The sequence below is a fragment of the Dipodomys spectabilis genome, unplaced genomic scaffold, assembly GCF_019054845.1.
Source record: "Dipodomys spectabilis isolate Male_0828 unplaced genomic scaffold, ASM1905484v1 ptg000085l, whole genome shotgun sequence".
NCBI lineage: Eukaryota > Metazoa > Chordata > Mammalia > Rodentia > Heteromyidae > Dipodomys > Dipodomys spectabilis.
Window position 1 is genome coordinate 2848630 of NW_024870762.1, and position 18701 is coordinate 2867330.

Genomic DNA, 18701 nt, shown 5'->3' on the forward strand with positions numbered 1-18701 from the left:
GAGCATTTTTGACTTCTTAGGGTTGCTTCCAGGGGCCAGCCTAGCCTGCTCTCCCACTGACCGTTTGTCCTGATCGAAGGGGAAGAGCCTTCAGAAAGCCGAGACAGACATAAAAGTCAACGAGCTTGTTTGAGCATTAGTTTGTCTAGAGGTAGGAAATGATCTGAGGGGTGTCAGTTAGCTTCCTCCATCCCTTCTCTCTGGCCCCCACAAAGGGCAAGGGCCAGACACGTGGGCTAGTGTGGAGAAGCCGGATGCAAATGAGCAGGGCGTGGTCTCATTTGCATGAGCGGCGCGCGGCCACCAATCCGGTCAGGCTGAGAGGCAGCCCGCGCGCCTTTTGGGGGCGGACTGACAGCCCCAGGGCCCTATGGAAGGCGGGTCCTGCGGCCGGCGGGGGCGGGACCGCGCCGGGCGCTGCCCGGGGGACTCGGGCCGGTTCGCGGACGCTGCCAGTCTTGGGCGGCGGTGTCCGGCGCGCGGGCAGCCTGCTGGGCGGGCTGCGGGGTGAACGGCGTGCTGAAGAGACGGAGCCGGTGAGTTATCACAGTGACAGGTACCGGCGCCAGGGCCGCGGGGACTAGAGCGGGCGGGCGCGGCGCCCCGGGAGCCCAATTCCCTCTTTCCCGGTCCCGCCGCCACCGGCCACCTTCCCGCCCCCCTCACGCGCCGGGGCGAACGGAGCCCGGGAAGCCTCGAGGTGAGGTGCGGGGGGCCCACTCCCTGCGAGGGGCCCGCGGGCCGGGGCTCCCTCCCGGGAGGCGCGGAGCGGGCAGCCGCCGGAGCCGCTCCCGCCCCCGCCGCGCTCCCCCGAGGCGAGGCGGTCGCGCCCGGGCGTCCCCGCTCGGCTTTTGTTTCCCGCCCGGGTGACAGGTCCCGCCGCGGCTCCGCTGGCCGGCAGACCCCCCTCCTCCCCCCCGGCCCCCGATACCGCCCGAGGCCCAGCGGTAGTGACCGCTGCGGCTGCCCGCGGGACCCTCGAGAGAGCCGGGCGGCGCCCGAGCAGCCACGCCGCGGGCGGGAGCGAAACTTCGCCTTCCGGACCCCGGCAGCCGGAGCACAGGAGCCGGGGAGCCGCGGGAAATCGGGGTGTGTGGGGGGCCTGCCCAGGCACCCCACAATTAACTACCACGAGCGATGCAGTCCGCTCACCTAGTGGCAGCCCGGGAGGGGAGGGCGAGGATAACGGAGCGACCCGCCGCCGCCGGCCTCCTCCGCGTGGCCGCCGCCGGGTGTGGAGGGGCGGTCACCGCCCTCACCTGCCGCCCCGCGACCTGACACCGGGAACCGCCGGGCCGCGCTCGGACCCCGGCCGCGGGGTGCCGGGGCGACGCCGGGCCGGCAGGTGACCCGTGTGAGGCTAGGGCCCTGGTCGGTCGAGGGGTCCTTTTGTTCTGGGACCTTAGCACACGACTTCCGCCCTGCTGATGGTCTGGAAAGGTGTCCCCGGCCGGAGCGCGGGGCCCCGGTGTTCAGGGGGTGTGGGGGGGATGTGGATGGATTTACCGCCCCCCCCCGCCCCCTTAGGAGTCCCGAGGAACGTTTTTAAGGCTCGTTTTTCAGAACGGTTTTGTGCCGGGGTGGCGGAAGCCTGGGAAGGTACAAGTTGTAAGTGGAGAATGCAGAACTCGAGCTATCCCGGAGCGAGCCTCGGGACGGCGTGCCCGGCGCTTGGCCGCCATTCAGAAAATTCTGCGGGAAGCCGGCTTGGGTTTACTTTTCAGGAGTACGCGTTGCTTTCCAGGGCAGCCAGGCTGAGCACCACCGTGCACGTTCTCTGCCCTCCCAGGACAGGGTGGTCGGTGAGATTGTGCACCAGGGGGGAAAAGTTAGTGTGTGTGTGTGTGTGTGTGTGTGTGTTTAAATAGTCTGTGGGAGTTCTGTTCCCCCGGCTTTGCACCAGGAGAATCCGAGTAGTTGCTTCTCCGGGTGTCAGAAGCAAAATTCAAGGGTGCACTTGGGGGGAAAAAATTCTCATTCTGGTGGAAAAGTCTTTCTCTATCTTGATTTCACGTACCGTGTTCTGTTTGTCCCTCTCTCAACTGACCTGCTTAACAGTCTAACAGTTATGGGCCTGATCCATTTAAGGATTCTACAAAAACCCTATTATTTGTTACAAATATTTTAAGATGGAGTTACTTACTAATAACACTCATCTGTGAGAAACGCTGCATTTCCTTGTCTCCGTTTTTCTCTTCTAACATGTCTTGTGTGCTGAATATTGGGTAGCTTTATACTTCAGAGATGTTTGACTCTTATTTAAAATTATTTTTTTTGTTATCTTCAAATAGTTCTACAAAGGGGTTTCAATTTAACCTTCCATGTGTACAATGTCACCCTGTCCTAGTTTAAGATGAGTTACGAATTTTTATTTAAATTGCTAATGTATTAATATTTAATTGTATAATCATTTTATTATCTAGCTTTTAGTTGTGACTAATTGAGATAAAAATAGTCAAAGATACTCTTTATAAATTGTTTTATATCTCTAAAATGACAGGGTTAAATATTGCCACTCCAACAAAACAAGTCATTGTCACTTAACAAAACAAGTACGTTTTTGAATCTTTTTTTTAAAGTTTTGATGGGAATTTTGAATACATTTCTCCTTTAAAAACATTTTTTTAAAAGCCTAATTTTAATCAGTTTCAAATAAAAAACATATCTTCAGTTTTTAAAAAGATCTTTTCAGTTTTTAGATTGGAAAAGAGTGCATTTTTTTGGAATGTCTAGTTTCCTAAAGGTTTCTGAGCTTAGAATGAATTAGTTCCAAGAAGAAAGAATGACCTTTTGCTGTATCTACCTGCAAAAGAGGTTCTTGCTAGCAAAAAGCAAAGTTGACTTTTTGATGGTTAGAACAGCTGGTTGATTGAACAATTACTCTTATTTAGAGTGAGTTTATTTTTCTTAAATAACTGTAAGGGATTTTTAAAGATGAGGACTTTCGTTGTTTTAGATGATTTAATTACTCTCTAGTGCACAAGAATTTAAATACTACGGGTAATTAGAGGGCTTATATTATTGATCTTATGGTGTTGCATAAGTACAATTAATATCAAAGGCAGATGTATTTACACAAAAAGCATATTTTCAGCACTTAATTGGGAAAGTACCTTTTAATTAAAAGTCCATTTCAAAATTCAGTTTTTAGATATTTTAATTACTGGTTTATGTCCACTTTAACATGTTAACTTTATCATAAGATTATCAACCACATTTCACTTTTACAATTAAGCATGTTGATTATTATTTCTATATAACAAAAATTGGGACGGGACCATCAGGAGGCTGAGATCTGAGGATCAAGGTTCAAACCAGCCTGGGCAGGAATGTTCGTGAGACTCTTATCTTCAGTTAACCACCAGAAAACCGGAAGTGGCAAAGTGGCTCAAGTGGTAGAGTGCTCACTTTGTTTTGTTTTGTTTTTTGGGTCCGGTCGTGGGGCCTGAACTCTGGGCCTGGGCGCTGTCCCTCAGCTCTTTAGCTCAAGGCTAGCGTTCTACCACTTGAGCCACAGCACCACTTCTGGCTTTTTTCTTTTTGCTTATGTGGTGCTGAGGAATTGAACCCAGGGCCTCATGCATGCAAGGCAAGCGCTCTACCACTGAGCCACCTTCCCAGCCCTAGAGTGCTCACTTTGAACTGAAGAGTTGAGGGATAGTGCCCAAGCCCCAGGACTGGCAAAAAACAAACAAAAATTGGGACCAGTTGTCAGGCACTTACCTTCAAGTATGGCACATTTTGAGCTTGAGGCATGATGGTGTTGGTAAGAATCACTCCTTCCTTCCTTCCTTCCTTCCTTCCTTCCTTCCTTCCTTCCTTCCTTCCTTCATTTCTTTCTTTCCCTCCCTCCCTCCCTCGCTCCCTCCCTCGCTCCCTCCCTCCCTCCCTCCCTCCCTCCTTTCTCTCTCTCTTTCTTTCTTTCTCTCTTTCTCTCTTTCTCCCTTCATTCTTTCTTTCTTTCTTTCTTTCTTTATTTTTGGGTCTGGTTGTGGGGCCTGAACTCTGGGCCTGGGCGCTGTCCCTCAGCTCTTCAGCTCAAGGCTAGCGCTCTACCATTTGAGCCACAGCGCCACTTCCAGCTTTTTTCTTATGTGGTGCTGAGGAATCGAACCCAGGGCCTCAGGCATGCAAGGCAAGCACTCTACCACTGAGCCACCTTCTCAGCCCTTCTTTCTTTCTTTCTTTCTTTCTTTCTTTCTTTCTTTCTTTCTTTCTTTCTTTCTTTCTTTCTTTCTTTCTTTCTTTCTTTCTTTCTTTCTTTCTGTCTGTCTGTCTGTCTGTCTTTCTGTCTTTGTCTGTCTTTCTGTCTTTCTGTCTTTCTTCTCTTTCTTCCTCCCCTCTCCTCTCTTCTTTTTCCTTCCCTCTTTCTTTTTTGTCAGTTTGAGAATTAAACCAGGTTCTTACTTTATCACTGAGCTACATCTCCAGGCCTTAGTAATTATTTTTAGATGAATAAAGCTGCAAAACCCAGGTAGATTGAAGAGTAGATCAAATGACATGGGTACAGCTGTCAATACTGCTTTATGTAGTAGTAATACACATGTTGTACCTGACATTAAAAATATCCTTGCCATGGGCCAGGAGGGTAGCTCGGTGGTAGAGTGCTTGCTTGCATGCATGAGGCCCTGGGTTCGATTCCTCAGCATCATATAAGCAGAAAAAGCCAGAAGTGGTGCTGTGGCTCAAGTGGTAGAGTACTAACCTTGAGCTGAGGAGCTGAGGGACAGTGCCCAGGCCAGAGTTCAGGCCCCACGACCAACAAAACAACAAAAAGAATATCCTTGCCAGCTGGGTGGTAGTGACACATGCCTGTTATCCTATCTACTCTGAAGGGTGAGATATAAGGATCTCAGTTTGAAGCCAACCCACTCAGGAAAGGCTGTGAGACTCTTATCTCCAATTAACCACCAGAAAAAGCCAGAAGTGGCACTGTGGTTCAACTGGTAGATTGCTAGCCTTGAGCAAAAAAGAGCTCAGGGACAGCACCCAGGCTCAGAGTTTAAACCCCAGGACTGGGAAAAATAAATAAGTTTTATACACACACACACACACTTTTTTTTTTTTTTTTTGGTTGTAGGGCTTCATCTCAGCTTGGGCGCTGTTTCTGTGCTCTTCAGCTCAAGGCAAGCGCTCTACTGCTTGAGCCACAGGGCCACTTCTGGTTTTCTGATGATTTATTGGCAATAAGACTCTCATGGACTTTCTTGCCCTGGCTGGCTTTGAATCGAGATCCTGAGATCTCAGCCTCCTGAATAGCTAGGATTACAGGGGTGAGCCACCAGCACCTGGCTTAAAATACATACATACACACACACACACACCACACACACACACACACACACACACACACACACACATTTTTTTTTGGGTTCGGTCGTGGGGTGCTGTCCCTCAGCTCTTCAGCTCAAGGCTAGCACTCTACCACTTGAGCCACAACGCCACTTCCGGCTTTTTTTTTTCTTTTTGCTTATATGGTGCTGGGGAATCGAACCCAGGGCCTCAGGCATGCAAGGCAAGCGCTCTACCACTGAGCCACCTTCCCAGCCCCTATATATATATATATTTTTTTTTTTTTATAGGATTTTATTTTTTTACTGTATTTTTTTTTGGGGGGGGGTCCAGTCGTGGGGCTGGGCCTGGGCACTGTCCCTCCGCTCTACCACTTGAGCCACAGTGCCACTTCCAGCTTTTTTTCTTTTGGCTCATGTAGAGCTGAGGAATTGAACCCAGGGCCTCATGCATGCAAGGCAAGCGCTCTACCACTGAGCCACCTTCCCAGCCGCTTGTCTTTTCTTTTTTGGTACTGGGGATCGAACCCAGGACATTGCACCTGTTAGGCCAGTGCTTTACAACTAAGCTACATCCCAGCCCCTCTATAGGACTTTAATATACTTTTTCACAATTCCTGAAGAAACATATGCTGTCCATATTTTAGTCTACTAACTTTAGTAATTAATACATGCTAAACAAATATTCTATTTTACAGGGACTGGGAATGTAGCTTAGTGGTAGAGTGCTTAACATGCATGAAACCTTGGGTTCGATTCCTTAGTACCACATAAACATTAAAAAAAAAAAAAGCTGGAAGTAGGGCTGTGGCTCATGGTAGAGTACAAGCCTTGAGCACAGAGAGGCTCGGGGACAGAGCCCAGGCCCTAAAAAAACAGAAAGGAACAAATACTCCCATTTTATAATTCTGAAGCTTTTTTGGGCATTACAATTTAGTTGATCAGTTAAGGTTGTAGGACTTGAACTCTGGGCCTGGGCGCTGTCCCTCAGCTCTTCAGCTCAAGGCTAGTGCTCTACCACTTGAGCCACAGTGCCACTTCCGGTTTTCAGGTGGTTTATTGGAGATAAGAGTTTCACAGACTTTCCTGCCCGGGCTGGCTTTGAACTGCGATTCTCAGATCTCAGCCTCCTGAGTAGCTAGGATTACAGGCGTGAGCTACCGGGTGCCCGCCCGACTTGTTTTTGTTTTTTTTTTTTAAATCCTAGTCTTAAGGTGTTGTCCCTGAGCTTTTGTGCTCAAGGCTAGTGCTTTATCACTTGGTACGTCATCACTTCCAGCTTTTTGGGTGTTAACTGGGGGTAAGAGTCTCATGGATGATGGCTCTGCCCAGATCTCAGCCTCCTGTTGGCTAGAGTTACAGCTGTGACCCACTGGCATCCACTTTTTGTTGTTGTTGTTTGTTTTTTATGTGGATTGAACCCAGGGCCTTGTACAAGCTGGGCAAGCACTCTGCCACTGGGCAATACTACCAGCCCTTTAATGCATTTTAACACTCTAACATTGTATCTCTCCCCAAATGTAAAAATTACACTTATTTAAAACAGTAACCATGTATGTATGATATACAAACAAGACATTTATTTACTGTGTAAAAGGCAGTTCTGTACATTAGGACTGAATAAAATAATTTATTGTCAGGCATATGTATTAATAGGGTATAGCTAATAGATTAGTAAAGGTATTATAGCAATATTTACAGCAGTAAAATTTTAGTATTCGAAATAATTTGTATCTCATATTTTAAGATGGTAGAGTGCTAGCCTTGAGCTGAAGAGCTGAGGGACAGCACTCAGGCCCAGAGTTGAAGCCCCATGACCGACCAAAAAAGAAAAAAGAAATACTCATATTTTAAGAGAACTGACTGTGTGAACTTATGCTTAATTTAGTATTGCTACTAATCTTCTGTAAACATTTGATTAATGAGACCAAAGGACCACCAGAGGGAGTTTGGGGTCTACACATTGGGTATACTTGTTTTTTGTACTTGATCTAGAAGCAAAATATTTTGAAGATGAGAACAAAATTTTAGTGTTCTATAACAATCAGGCACAAACAATATTGAAAAAGGAGATTGTCACTGGAGTTGCTGCCAGTTTTGTAATAATAACTAAGACTTAGTCAAGGTTCATTTTCTTCTTTTAGAAATAGGTAGTTATTACCAAAATGAAATCATATATCTTCAGAGTGAAATAATGGGTTTTAAAGTAAATAGTCCGACATAGTTAGGGAACATACGAGGGCCCATAATTTTTGTTAAGATGAAAGTGTAAACTATTTGAATTGTATATGAAAGAAAGATCAAGGACAAAAAGGTTTGCCTTTTCCCTTTTGTAGTTGTGAAAGGAGCAATGGTAAATTTATAGAACCATTGTAGCATTCTGCTTGCAGTGTTGGCAATTTATAGAATGAGAAGTCCCCTGAAAGTGTTCACCTGATTATATCAAAAGCTAGGTTGGAGTTCTGAGCCGGTGGCTAATTCCTATAATCCTAGCTACTCCAGAGGCTGAGATCTGAGGATTGTGGTTCAAAGCCAGCCCCGGTAGGAAAGTCCATGGGACTCATCTTCAATTAATTACTACTTCCAGAAAACTGGAAGTAGTAGCTCAACGTGGTAGAGCACTAGCCTTGAGTGAAAAAGCTCAGGGACAGTGCCCAGGCCCTGAGTTCAAGCCCCATGACTGACCCCCCCCCCCCCCCAAACAAAACAAAACAAAACAAAACAAGCCAGGTTGGAAATTTCAGATTGATTTCTTCAAAAATTACATTTGTGTTGCTGGGTGTCAGTAGCTCACACCTGTAATCCTAGCTACTCAGAAGGCTGAGATTCAAGGATCACAGTTTGAAGCCAGCCCAGGCAGGAAAGTCCATGGGACTTACCTCCAATTAACCACCAAAAAAGCCAAAAATGGTGCTGCGGCTCAAGTGTTAGAGCACTAGTCTTGAGCACAAAAGCTCAGGAATAGCGAGCACTTACACAAAATTAGATTTACGTTTCCTAATGTCCCTATCTCTGAAAAACGGAAGAACCTCTTCTGTTGTAACCTGCAAATTTCACAGTGGAATTCCGAGTTAAAATATCTTTTTATCACAGACTTAATGTTGCAGCAAGTTCCTTTTTGGAATGGAGAAAACATCCTAGAGATTGAATCTTTATCAGCATATATTCTGAATAAGCATGGAATGTTCTTTATCTATGTTAAATATTAACTAGTGAAATTATTTCCATGTTTAACTTTTTGGAAAATGCAAGACAATAAAAGCCTTCTAATATTAACACACATTTTAGGTTTTGTCTCAGCATAAAACATTGTTGAGTAAGCTGGGTGCCAATGGCTCATGCCTGCAATTGTAGCTACTCCGGAGGCTAAGATCTGAGGATTGTAGTTCAAAGCCAGCCTAGGGCTGGAAAGGTGGCTCAGTGGTAGAGTGCTTGCCTTGCATGCATGAGAGTGCTAGCCATGAGCAAAAGAAGCTTAAGAACAGTAACCAGGCCCTGAATCCAAGCCCCAGGATTGACAAAAAAATACAAATAAATTAATTAAATTAAATTTGAGCAGAACTCCAGGGGCTCACACCTATAATCCTAGCTACTCAGGAGGCTGAGATATGAAGATGACAGTTCAAAGCCAGCCTGGGCAGGAAAGTCTATGAGACTCTCATCTCCAATAAACTACTCAGAAAAGGCCAGAAATATGCTGTGGCACACATGGTAGAACACTAGTCTTGAGCACAAAGAGGCTCAGGGACAGTGCCCATGGCCTGAGTTCAAGCCCCAGAACAAGCAAAACAATAAATAAAATGAAATAAAGTTTGGAAATGGAGTTGTGGCTCAAAGAGTGCTAGCCTTGAGTAAAAATGCTCAGAGACAGTGCCCAGGCCCTCAATTCAAGCCCTAGTACTAGTAAAAAGTAAATTAAATAAAACTTACATGCCATAAAATGCACGTATCTCATTTAGCTTACTAAGTCTGAACATACACAAATAATTGGTGAATCTGGAGAAAGATATATGGGAAGTTCCTAGTCTTGCATTTTTCTTTAAGTTAAAAATGACAGGAGGCCAGGCGCTGGTAGCTCACGCCTGTAAATCCTACCTATTCAGAGGCTGAGAACTCAGGATTGAGGTTCAAGCCACCCTATGCAGGAATGTCCGTGAGACTCTTATCTCCAATTAACCACGAAAACCGGAAGTGGCAATGTGACTCAAGTGGCAGAGCACTAGCCTTGAGCTGAAGAGCTCAGGCATAGCGCTGAGGCCCAGAGTTCGAGTCACAACCGACAAGGAAAAAAAAAAGAAAAGACAGGAAACTGACATTACGCATAGAAGTGTACACTTAAATTTTCATCATCCAGGTTGAGTTATAGACTATTTCCATCACCCCAGAAAGCTCCCTTGTACCCCTTTTCATTCAACCCCAGCCTCTACTTAGAAGCAACCACTGTCCTAGTTCTATCATCATACCTTTGCTTTGCCTGTTCTTGTTTTTAATAAATAACACCGTATATTACATACTCTTGTTCTAAACAGTTCTGAGATTTCTCTATTTTGTGTGTAAATCATTAGTTTATTTCTATTGTGGAAAAGCAGCTATGAACATTCTGTACCAGTCTTTTCGTGGACATGTACTTTGCTCCTCTTGGTGCAGCAAGATTTCATTGACAAGAAGGGGTTTCACATATAAGAGAGAATGGATAAACAGAGCTATATACACCTATATACATATAGCAACTTTTGTATACATATATAATGCAGAAAACTGATACTTGATATTTATATATACAAGTTTATTACATTTGTAAACAAATATGTTTCTAAAGAATTTATTAAGGGCTGGGAATGTGGCTTAGTAGTAGAGTGCTGCCTAGTATGCATGAAGTCCTGGGTATGATTCCTCAGAACCACATAAACAGAAAAAGCCAGAAGTGGCACTATAGCTCTAGTGATAGAGTGCTAGCCTTGAGCAAAAGAAACTCAAGGACATGCCTAGGCCCTGAGTTCAAGCCCCAGGACTGGCCAAAAAAAAAAGGAATGTATTAAGTTAAATTCATAGTTAAAGTAATCTAAATTGGGAAATATAACTGAGTTTCTCAATTATGCTTTATGTGTCAAAAGTAATTTAAGCCAGCTCTGTACATCAGCTTTATAGTAACAATTAAAATAGTTAATAATAATAATTTATTCTGGGTGACGGTGGCTCATGCCTGTAATCCTAGCTACTCAGGAAGTTGAGATCTGAAGATTGTGGTTCAATCCATACCAGGAAGGAAAATCCATGAAACTCTTATCTCCAGTTAACCACCAGAAAAGAGGAAGTGGAGCTAGGGACTAAAGTGATAGTGCACTAGCCAACAAAAGAAACTCAAGGACATGCCTAGGCCCTTAGTTCAAGCTCCATGACCAACAAAAAAGAAAATGAAATTTTCCCCATGTAAATTACTGTTATGCTTCAATGAGACATTTCCTTCTTATAAGACATATCTCCTTCCAAACTAGAATTTCAAAACATTGGATCCTCCACACAATTTGTTGTTGTTCTGGCCTGTGACTTGAACTCAGGGCTAAGTTAAGTGCCCTGAACTTTTTTGCTCATGGCTAGCACTCTACCACTTGACCATATCTCTAATTCTGGCTTTTCTGGTGGTTAATTGTAGTTAAGAGTCTCATGGCCTGGCGCTTGTGGCTCACACCTGTAATCCTAGCTACTCAGGAGGCTGAGATCTAAGGATCCTGGTTTGAAGCCTCCAAAGCAGGAAAGTCCAGACATTCTTTTTTCTTTTAGGGGGGGGGGGTCCGGTCGTGGGGCCTGAACTCTGGGCCTGGGTGCTGTCCCAAAGCTCTTCAGCTCAAGGCTAGCGCTCTCTACCACTTGAGCCTCAGCGCCACTTCCGGCTTTTTTCTTTTTGCTTATGTGGTGCTGAGGAATCAAACCCAGGGCCTCAGGCATGCAAGGCAAGCGCTCTACCACTGAGCAACCTTCCCAACCCCGTCCACTACATTCTTATTTCCAATAACTTACTCAATAAAAGCCGGAAGTGGCACTATGGTTCAAGAGGTAGAGCGCTAGCCTTTAGAAAAAGAATCTCAGGGACAGCACTGGGCCCAGAGCTCAAGCCCCAAGACCAGCAAAAACAGTCTCATGGACATTCCTGCCTGGGCTGGCTTTTGTTTTTGTTTTTTTGTGGGTTGTGGGACTTGAACTCTGGACCTGGGCACTGTCCCTCAGTTCTTCAGCTCAAGACTAGCACTCTACCACTTGAACCACAGCACCACTTCCAGCTTTTTCTGTTTATGTGGTACTGAGGAATCGAACCCAGGGCTTGATGCATGCTAGGCAAGAAACAGGATCTGGAATATGATTTGAGGCAGGACTTGCTAATAAGGAAACCTTGTTTTATCTTGTTAATTCTGTTCACATCACTCAGGAAAGGAGACTGATACCTAGGGATAACTTTCTGGGAGTTGAAAATGGTGATTATTCCTGTTAGAGTTACATACCTACAGTGTGCTAGGTTTTGCACAGACATACCATCTTTATTGTCCTGAAACTTATTAGATAAATGGAGGCCAAAACATCTGTCACTTTTGGGCAGTGCTATTTATCATAGGGAGGCAAGATTCCTGCTTGCAAACCACATAAACTATTCATGGTCATTGGCAAGTAGTGAATCTGCTGCTTGCTACTAGTTTTAATGCTCTCTTAGTCTCAATAACTTAATTTGATTAAATCTATTCAATCATGGTTTACACAACCATGTTGTGTAATTGTTTGAAGTTATTTTGTGTAGGGATCCCTCCTCCCCTCTCCCCCCAGCCAGGGGGCTTGAATTCAGGGCCTGGGTTCTGTCCTTGAGCTTTATCTGCTCTGCCTTTTTGGGCCACAGCTTTACTTCCAGTTTTTAAGTGGTTAATTAGAGGTTAAGAGTCTCATGGACTTTCCTGCCCAGGCTGGCTTCCAACTGAGAGCCTCAGATCTCAGCCTCTTAAATAGCTGGGATTACAGGCATAAGCCACTAGTTCCTGGTGATTTTTGTATGGTTTTTTAAAATATGCTCATTGCAATTTAAGATTAGGTATCATATATGGATATTGATTTTTAAAAATCTCTTTAACATCTTCATCAGGAAGTTTGGTTATTTACAAGTTAGAAGTATCTGGAGGGCTAAATAGATGCTTGAGCAAATTAATCATTGATATTGTAGACACATTTATTTTTGCCTTTGCTAATCAAAACCATGCATTTATATATATCCTATGTGTCTTCCAACCAAACTTGAGTTCATTGAAAAGAAAAATGACAGTTGTCTTGAGATCAGTGTGGATAGACTCACTTTTTCCATTTATCGAACATGTTTGTGTTCCTCTGAAATGACAGGCGAGGCCTTTCCTGCTTTTTATACATACACTAAATTCCACTAGTCTGTTGAGAATGAAGGAAACATTTGAAAAGTATTTGCTACAAGTCCCTCCTCACCTCCCCCCAGTCCTACTGAGGATCTAATCCAGGGCTTCTTGAATGCCAAGGATGTGCTTTAATTCTGATCTAAACCCCCAACCCTATCTGTTAGAATTTTATGCTTTAACTCAGACTTTATTTTTTTCCCATATTGTGCTTTGTTGTACTCTCATTAAAAAAAAATTATCCTTAAGTTAAATAGTTGTACAAAAGGGTTTCAACCTGTCAGTTTGTGAATACAGTGTTAAACCAGAATTTGGAAAATAAAGTGTATGTAGCCTTCTTCCACCATCCTTTTATTTGTTTTTTTTTTTTTTTTTTTGGGTCCAGTCATGGGGCCTGAACTCTGGGCCTGGGCGCTGCCCCTCAGCTCTTCAGCTCAAGGCTAGCGCTCTACCACTTGAGCCACAGTGCCACTTCCGGCTTTTTTCTTTTTGCTTATGTGGTGCTGAGGAATCGAACCCAGAGACTCTGGCATGCAAGGCATGCGCTCTACCACTGAGCCACCTTCCCAGCCCCCATCCTTTTATTTTACTATGAAATTTTCCAAGTGTACACAACGGGAGAGAGTATAGGGAACCTCCATGATCTCACTCTCCAGATTCATTAATGACCTCCATGTTCCATTCTGCAGATTTACCAAACACTGACATTTTGGTTAATATGTTTTTAAAACTTGGTAGATTCTCACAAGGACTATAAAACAGGGGTAGTATTGGTGTACTAGGTTTTTGTTTTGATTTTTTTTCTCTTAATTACTTTTCTTTTATTATAAATAAACTTCAAAATCAGCGTGTTTAAGCTCAGATATTTGACAAATGTTATTACAGTACTATTTTTGCCTTTAGCTTCTTTCTGCTAATTCATATCCTGGGAAGGAAAGAAAAATTAATTTTAAGCTTCTTACTAGAATAAATCAGTCTAAATAAATCAGCCCTACTATGTGTAGGGCTGGGAAGGTGGCTCAGTGGTAGAATGCTTGCCTTGTATGCCTGAGGCCCTGGGTTCGATTCCTCAGCACCACATAAGAAAAAAGAAAAAAGCCGGAAGTGGCACTGTGGCTCAAGTGGTAGAGCGCTAGCCTGTGCCCAGGCCCAGAGTTCAGGCCCCACGACCGTACCCCCCAAAAAACAAACAAACCAAAAAACAAAACACTATGTGTAGAATAAGGTAGTATTCATCTGGCAAGTTAGGTTATCTGAAAGAATGCAGTTATATGTGTGTTCTTCTGCTAATTTCTAACACCCAGTCATTGCACTGCTTTCTCTCCCTGAGGCCCTAAATCTATATGGTGGTCTGTGCTTGAGGTCTGAATTTTCACCTGTGTTTTGAAACAAAATCTATGTTTATACCATGTAGCAGCTGTGCACAGCATCCCTATTCTTTCCCCTTTCTCTAGCTGGAACACACTATAGCTGTTGATCAGTCATTTTGACTTTTGTTAGGGCCAGCGAGTCACTAAATCCTTTGTTTTTAACTTTATACTGTCTTTATTTCATTTTACTTTTTTATTGGTTGTGGGGCATGAACTCAGTGCCTGGGCACTATCCCTGAGCATTTTCACTCAAGGCTAGCACTGTACCACTTTGAGTCACAGAGCCACTTCCAGTTCCTTGATAAGAGTCACAGACTTTCCTGCTCTGGCTGGCTTCAAACTACATTCCTCAGATCTCAGCCTCTTGAGTAGCTAGGATTCCAGGTGTGAGCCACCAGGTGCCCAATTTTTAGTCACCAATTACTGGTAGCTCACACTTGGAATCCTAGCTACTCAGGAGGCTGAGATCTGAGTCTTGTGGTTCAAAGCCAGCCTGGACAGGAAATTTCATGGGACTCCAATAAACTACTTAAAAAAGCTGGAATTGACACTATGGCCCAAGTGGTAGAGTGCTCATCTTGAGCAAAAAAAAAAAAAAAAAAAAAAAGTCCATTTCATTTCCACTATACTTGACCTAATTTGATTAACATATTAATGCAGAAAATTATCTGTAATCTCTAGTGAAACTTCATGCATATCAAAATTAAAATAGGTTCGTAAATTAAATAGGACATTTTCTTCCTTTCCATAGAAGGCTTCCCTTAGCTTTATTTACTTACAAGTAATGATAGGGATTGAACCCAAAGCTCTGCATATGCTCGTTAAGTGCTCTACCACTGACCTAAACCCCTAGCTCCATAAGCCTACGTAATAATTATATTTCAACTAAGTTGATAGGGAAGACTGCCAAGTTGTTCAACTCAACTGTGAATAGTGGCTGGCATTATTACAGGGTTTGAGCAGTAGACTTCTATAGACCAATAGTATGGTCCAGGATTACTTCCTAATAGTTCAAAATATCTGCAGACTTCGCAGTAGGTGAAATGCTGACCTGTGCATATGACATATTTCTAGGACAGTTAAGCATTTTTATAGCTGAAAATACAGCTTTTTTTTTTTTTTTTTTTTTTTTGCTTACCTGAAGAGTCTTCTATTTCTTGTTCTATATATCTCGGCGTAGATAGTTCCCATTAAAAATCCAGCTTTGCTAGGAGCAGCATGAGATTTGATTTTGTTACCTTGTCTTCTTATTATAGTCTTCAGGAATTGAAGTTTGTCAGAAAAACAGGAGCCTGAGGTTCTGTGTGCATGTGCATATATGAGTGCATGTGCATTTGTGCCTGTCCTGGGGCTTGAACTTGGGGCCTGGGCTATCTGAGCTTCTTTGGCTTAAGGCTAGTGCTCTACCACTAGAGCTTTACTTCTGGCTTTTTTGGTGGTTAATTGGACTTGAGAGACTCGGGAACTTTCCTGCCCAGTCTGGCTTCAAACTGCAATCCTCAGATCTTCAGCCTCCTGATTAGCTAGGATTACAGGTATAAGTCACTGGACCTGATGTGAAGATGTAAAATTGAAAGGAGGAAATAACTGCTGCAGTTGTATTTCCTACAAGGAGCTGTGTACCCTCCTGGGATCTTGGACCTTATTCTTTTCTGTCTGGATTGCAATTTATTAACCTGGCTTGGTTTTAGTCTGTTTATGGTAATATTTCTGCTCTTCTGGGAGAATGTTTGAAATTTCCTCCTGGCAAGAACCTGATCCAATTTTGGATTATTGAGTTTGGGGACAAGAGAATGAACTATGTATATTATGTTAGGTTACTCAGAATACCTGATTGTTTTCTTCTAAGGGATCTACAAATCATATGGGGATTCTGAAATGCTTATTAAGAAATTAATTGGATGGTTATTGAGGGTGAAAAAAGGGGAAAACCACACCATATTTAGAAAGAGGGAAATGGTGAGAATAGAAACTGGGCTGAAATTCTGACGATGTAGTTTATAATGTAAGTACTTGGATGACCCTGGGCAAGGCAGTTGGTTAGTCTTCTAGAGCTTTGCTTTAACCATCAAACGAATGGGTTTGATCAGATAGTGTTTAAAGGTCCCTTTCAGTGTTGGTATTCTAAGATGAGTAGTTTATGAGGAAAAAAAAACTCCTAATTTAATTATTGTTCCTAGTTAATGGCTTTTCAGTGGCTGGAAAATAATTTTGTTTTCTTTAGAGGTTAGGAAAAAAAATAAAGGAGTCGGCACGATGAGATTTTAGTGTTTTCATTGCTTTTTGTTTCTATATTGGATTTATTCTGGACCCCTACTTGAGCTGTCATCTGTTTGCATATATTTCTCAATTTTTCTTGCTTTTTCTTCTCTTTGCTTTACAGTGTGCATCTTTCAAAATCTCTGCTTTTTAGGCTGCTTTTTTCACAACTGTTCATATTTTATTATGGAATAGAATTTGTCAAGAATACCTTTAAGTCTAAACTATCACTAATTTTTTTAATACATTTTCTATTGTAAAATACCGTACAGAGGGATTACAGTTACATGAGCAAGGTAATGAGTACGTTTCCTATCAAGCATTATTACCTCCTCCTTTGTTTTTCCCCTACTATCCCTTCCCTTCCACCTCTACAAGGACACTTTTTTTTTTTTGAGATAGGGTTTTGTTATATAATGCTGCGTAGCCTTGAACTCACCATCCTCCTGCCTTAGCCTCCCACATGGTGACATTACAGGCATGTGTCATATGTTATACTAATCACTAATTTAAATTCACATATTCTAATAGTTGTTAGGATTAATGGAACCCTTTTCTAAATAAAATACAGCAATGAGTGCTACAGTAGAAAGAATAAGTAAGCCTGAAGGAAGACAGAATGGTGTGGAAGAGAATTTCTAAGAATTAATTTGAGCCGGGCGCTGGTGGCTCACGCCTGTAATCCTAGCTACTCAGGAGGCTGAGATCTGAGGATCGCAGTTCAAAGCCAGCCCGGGCAGGAGAGACCATGAGACTCCTATCTCCAATAAAACCACCAGAAAACCGGAAGTGGCGCTGTAGCTCAAGTGGTAGAGCGCTCGCCTTGAGCTGAAGAGCTGAGGGACAGCGCCCAAGCCCAGAGTTCAAGCTTCACGACCGACCAAAAAAAAAAAAAAGAATTAATTTGATTTTGCCCCTAAACATACTTTCAGCTCTCTAATACTGAGCTTACAGGCTTGTGTCCAGAAGGTCCTGAGCTCTTCATAGTCTGTTAGTTTCTTGGGGGCAAAAGCCATGTATTATGCACTCCACTGTGGATTGAACTCAAGACCTTACACTTGCTAGGCAGGTGCTCTTATTCCCTGAGCTGTGCCTCCAGCATTTTTTCTGTTGATTATTTTTGCGCCAGGGTCTCCCATTATGCCCAGTCTGGGTTATTATCCTTCTGTTTATGCTTCCCTGTGTCACTGGGAATGACAGGCACATGCCAGCATGCTCAGCCATTGAGTGCAATGGGGTCTTCACAAACTTTTATGCCTATGTTTGAACCACGATCCCCCCAGCCCTGCCTGCCAAATAGGATTATAGACTTGAGTCCATATGTCTGGCCAGTGGTATCTCTTAATTCTGTATCCTCACCATCTGTAGTGCTGAAGTACACTGCTGAGTAAATGCAAGCTAAATTGTTGGGAGTGATGATTTCTTCTGATGTTATTGTGGCAGGCTGAGGATTAGGAGTATGGATAACATAACATAGACTCTTTTTTTTTTTTGGTCATGGGTCTTGAACTCTGGGCCTGAATGCTGTCCCTCAGCTCTTCAGCTCAAGGCTAGCGCTGGCTTTGAACCACAGTCCTCAGATCTCAGCTTCCTGAGTAGCTAGGATTACAGGTGTGAGCCACCGGCACCCAGCTAGACTCTTAAATTGTACTGTTGGAAGTTGAATCTTATTACTGCCACTTTGTGATATTGGACAAAATATTTAGTTGTTCTAAGCCTCAGTTTCCTTATCTGTAATGTTGGAAACATTGGGCCTTACTTCAGGATTGTGAGGATTGAGACAACAACTATTAAAGTACTTAGCTCAGGGGTATGTGTCTTCAATAACTATTAAATACTATTCTAGTTTTTTTTTTTTTTTGGATCTGGTCGTGGGGCCTGAACTCTGGGCCTGGGCTCTGTCCCTCAGCTCTTCAGCTCAAGGCTAGCACACTACCACTTGAGCCACAGCGCCACTTCTGGCTTTTTTCTTTTTGCTTATGTGGTGCTGAGGAATCGAACCCAGGGCCTCATGCATGCAAGGCAAGCGCTCTACCACTGAGCCACCTTTCCAGCCTGTATTCTAGTTTTTTTTTTTTTTTTTTGGTTGGTCTTGGGGCTTGAACTCTGGGCTTGGGTGCTGTCCCTGCGCTCTTTAGCTTAAGGCGAGCGCTCTACTGCTTGAGCCACAGCGCCACTTCCGGTTTTCCGGTGGTTTTTATTGGAGATAAGAGTCTCACGGGGTTTCCTGCCTGGGCTGGCTTTGAACTGTGATCCTTAGATCTCAGCCTCCTGAGTAGTTAGGATTACAGGCGTGAGCCACTGGTTCCCGGCTTCTAGCTTTTTTTTTTTTTTTGCCGGTCATGGGGCTTGAACTCTGGGCATGAGCACTCTCCTTCAGC

At 43.7% G+C, this 18701-nt stretch overlaps 1 protein-coding gene across 1 annotated transcript in view; it reads left to right on the forward strand.

Annotated features, from left to right (window-relative positions):
* Positions 1 to 444: 444 nt before the first annotated feature.
* The window catches only part of Fkbp5 (FKBP prolyl isomerase 5), a 104421-nt gene continuing 86164 nt past the window's right edge, over positions 445 to 18701 (forward strand). Inside the window, exon 1 of the mRNA XM_042684000.1 lies at positions 445 to 536. The gene's annotated coding sequence lies outside the window, so the exon portion shown is untranslated. The remainder of the gene's footprint in view (positions 537 to 18701) is intronic.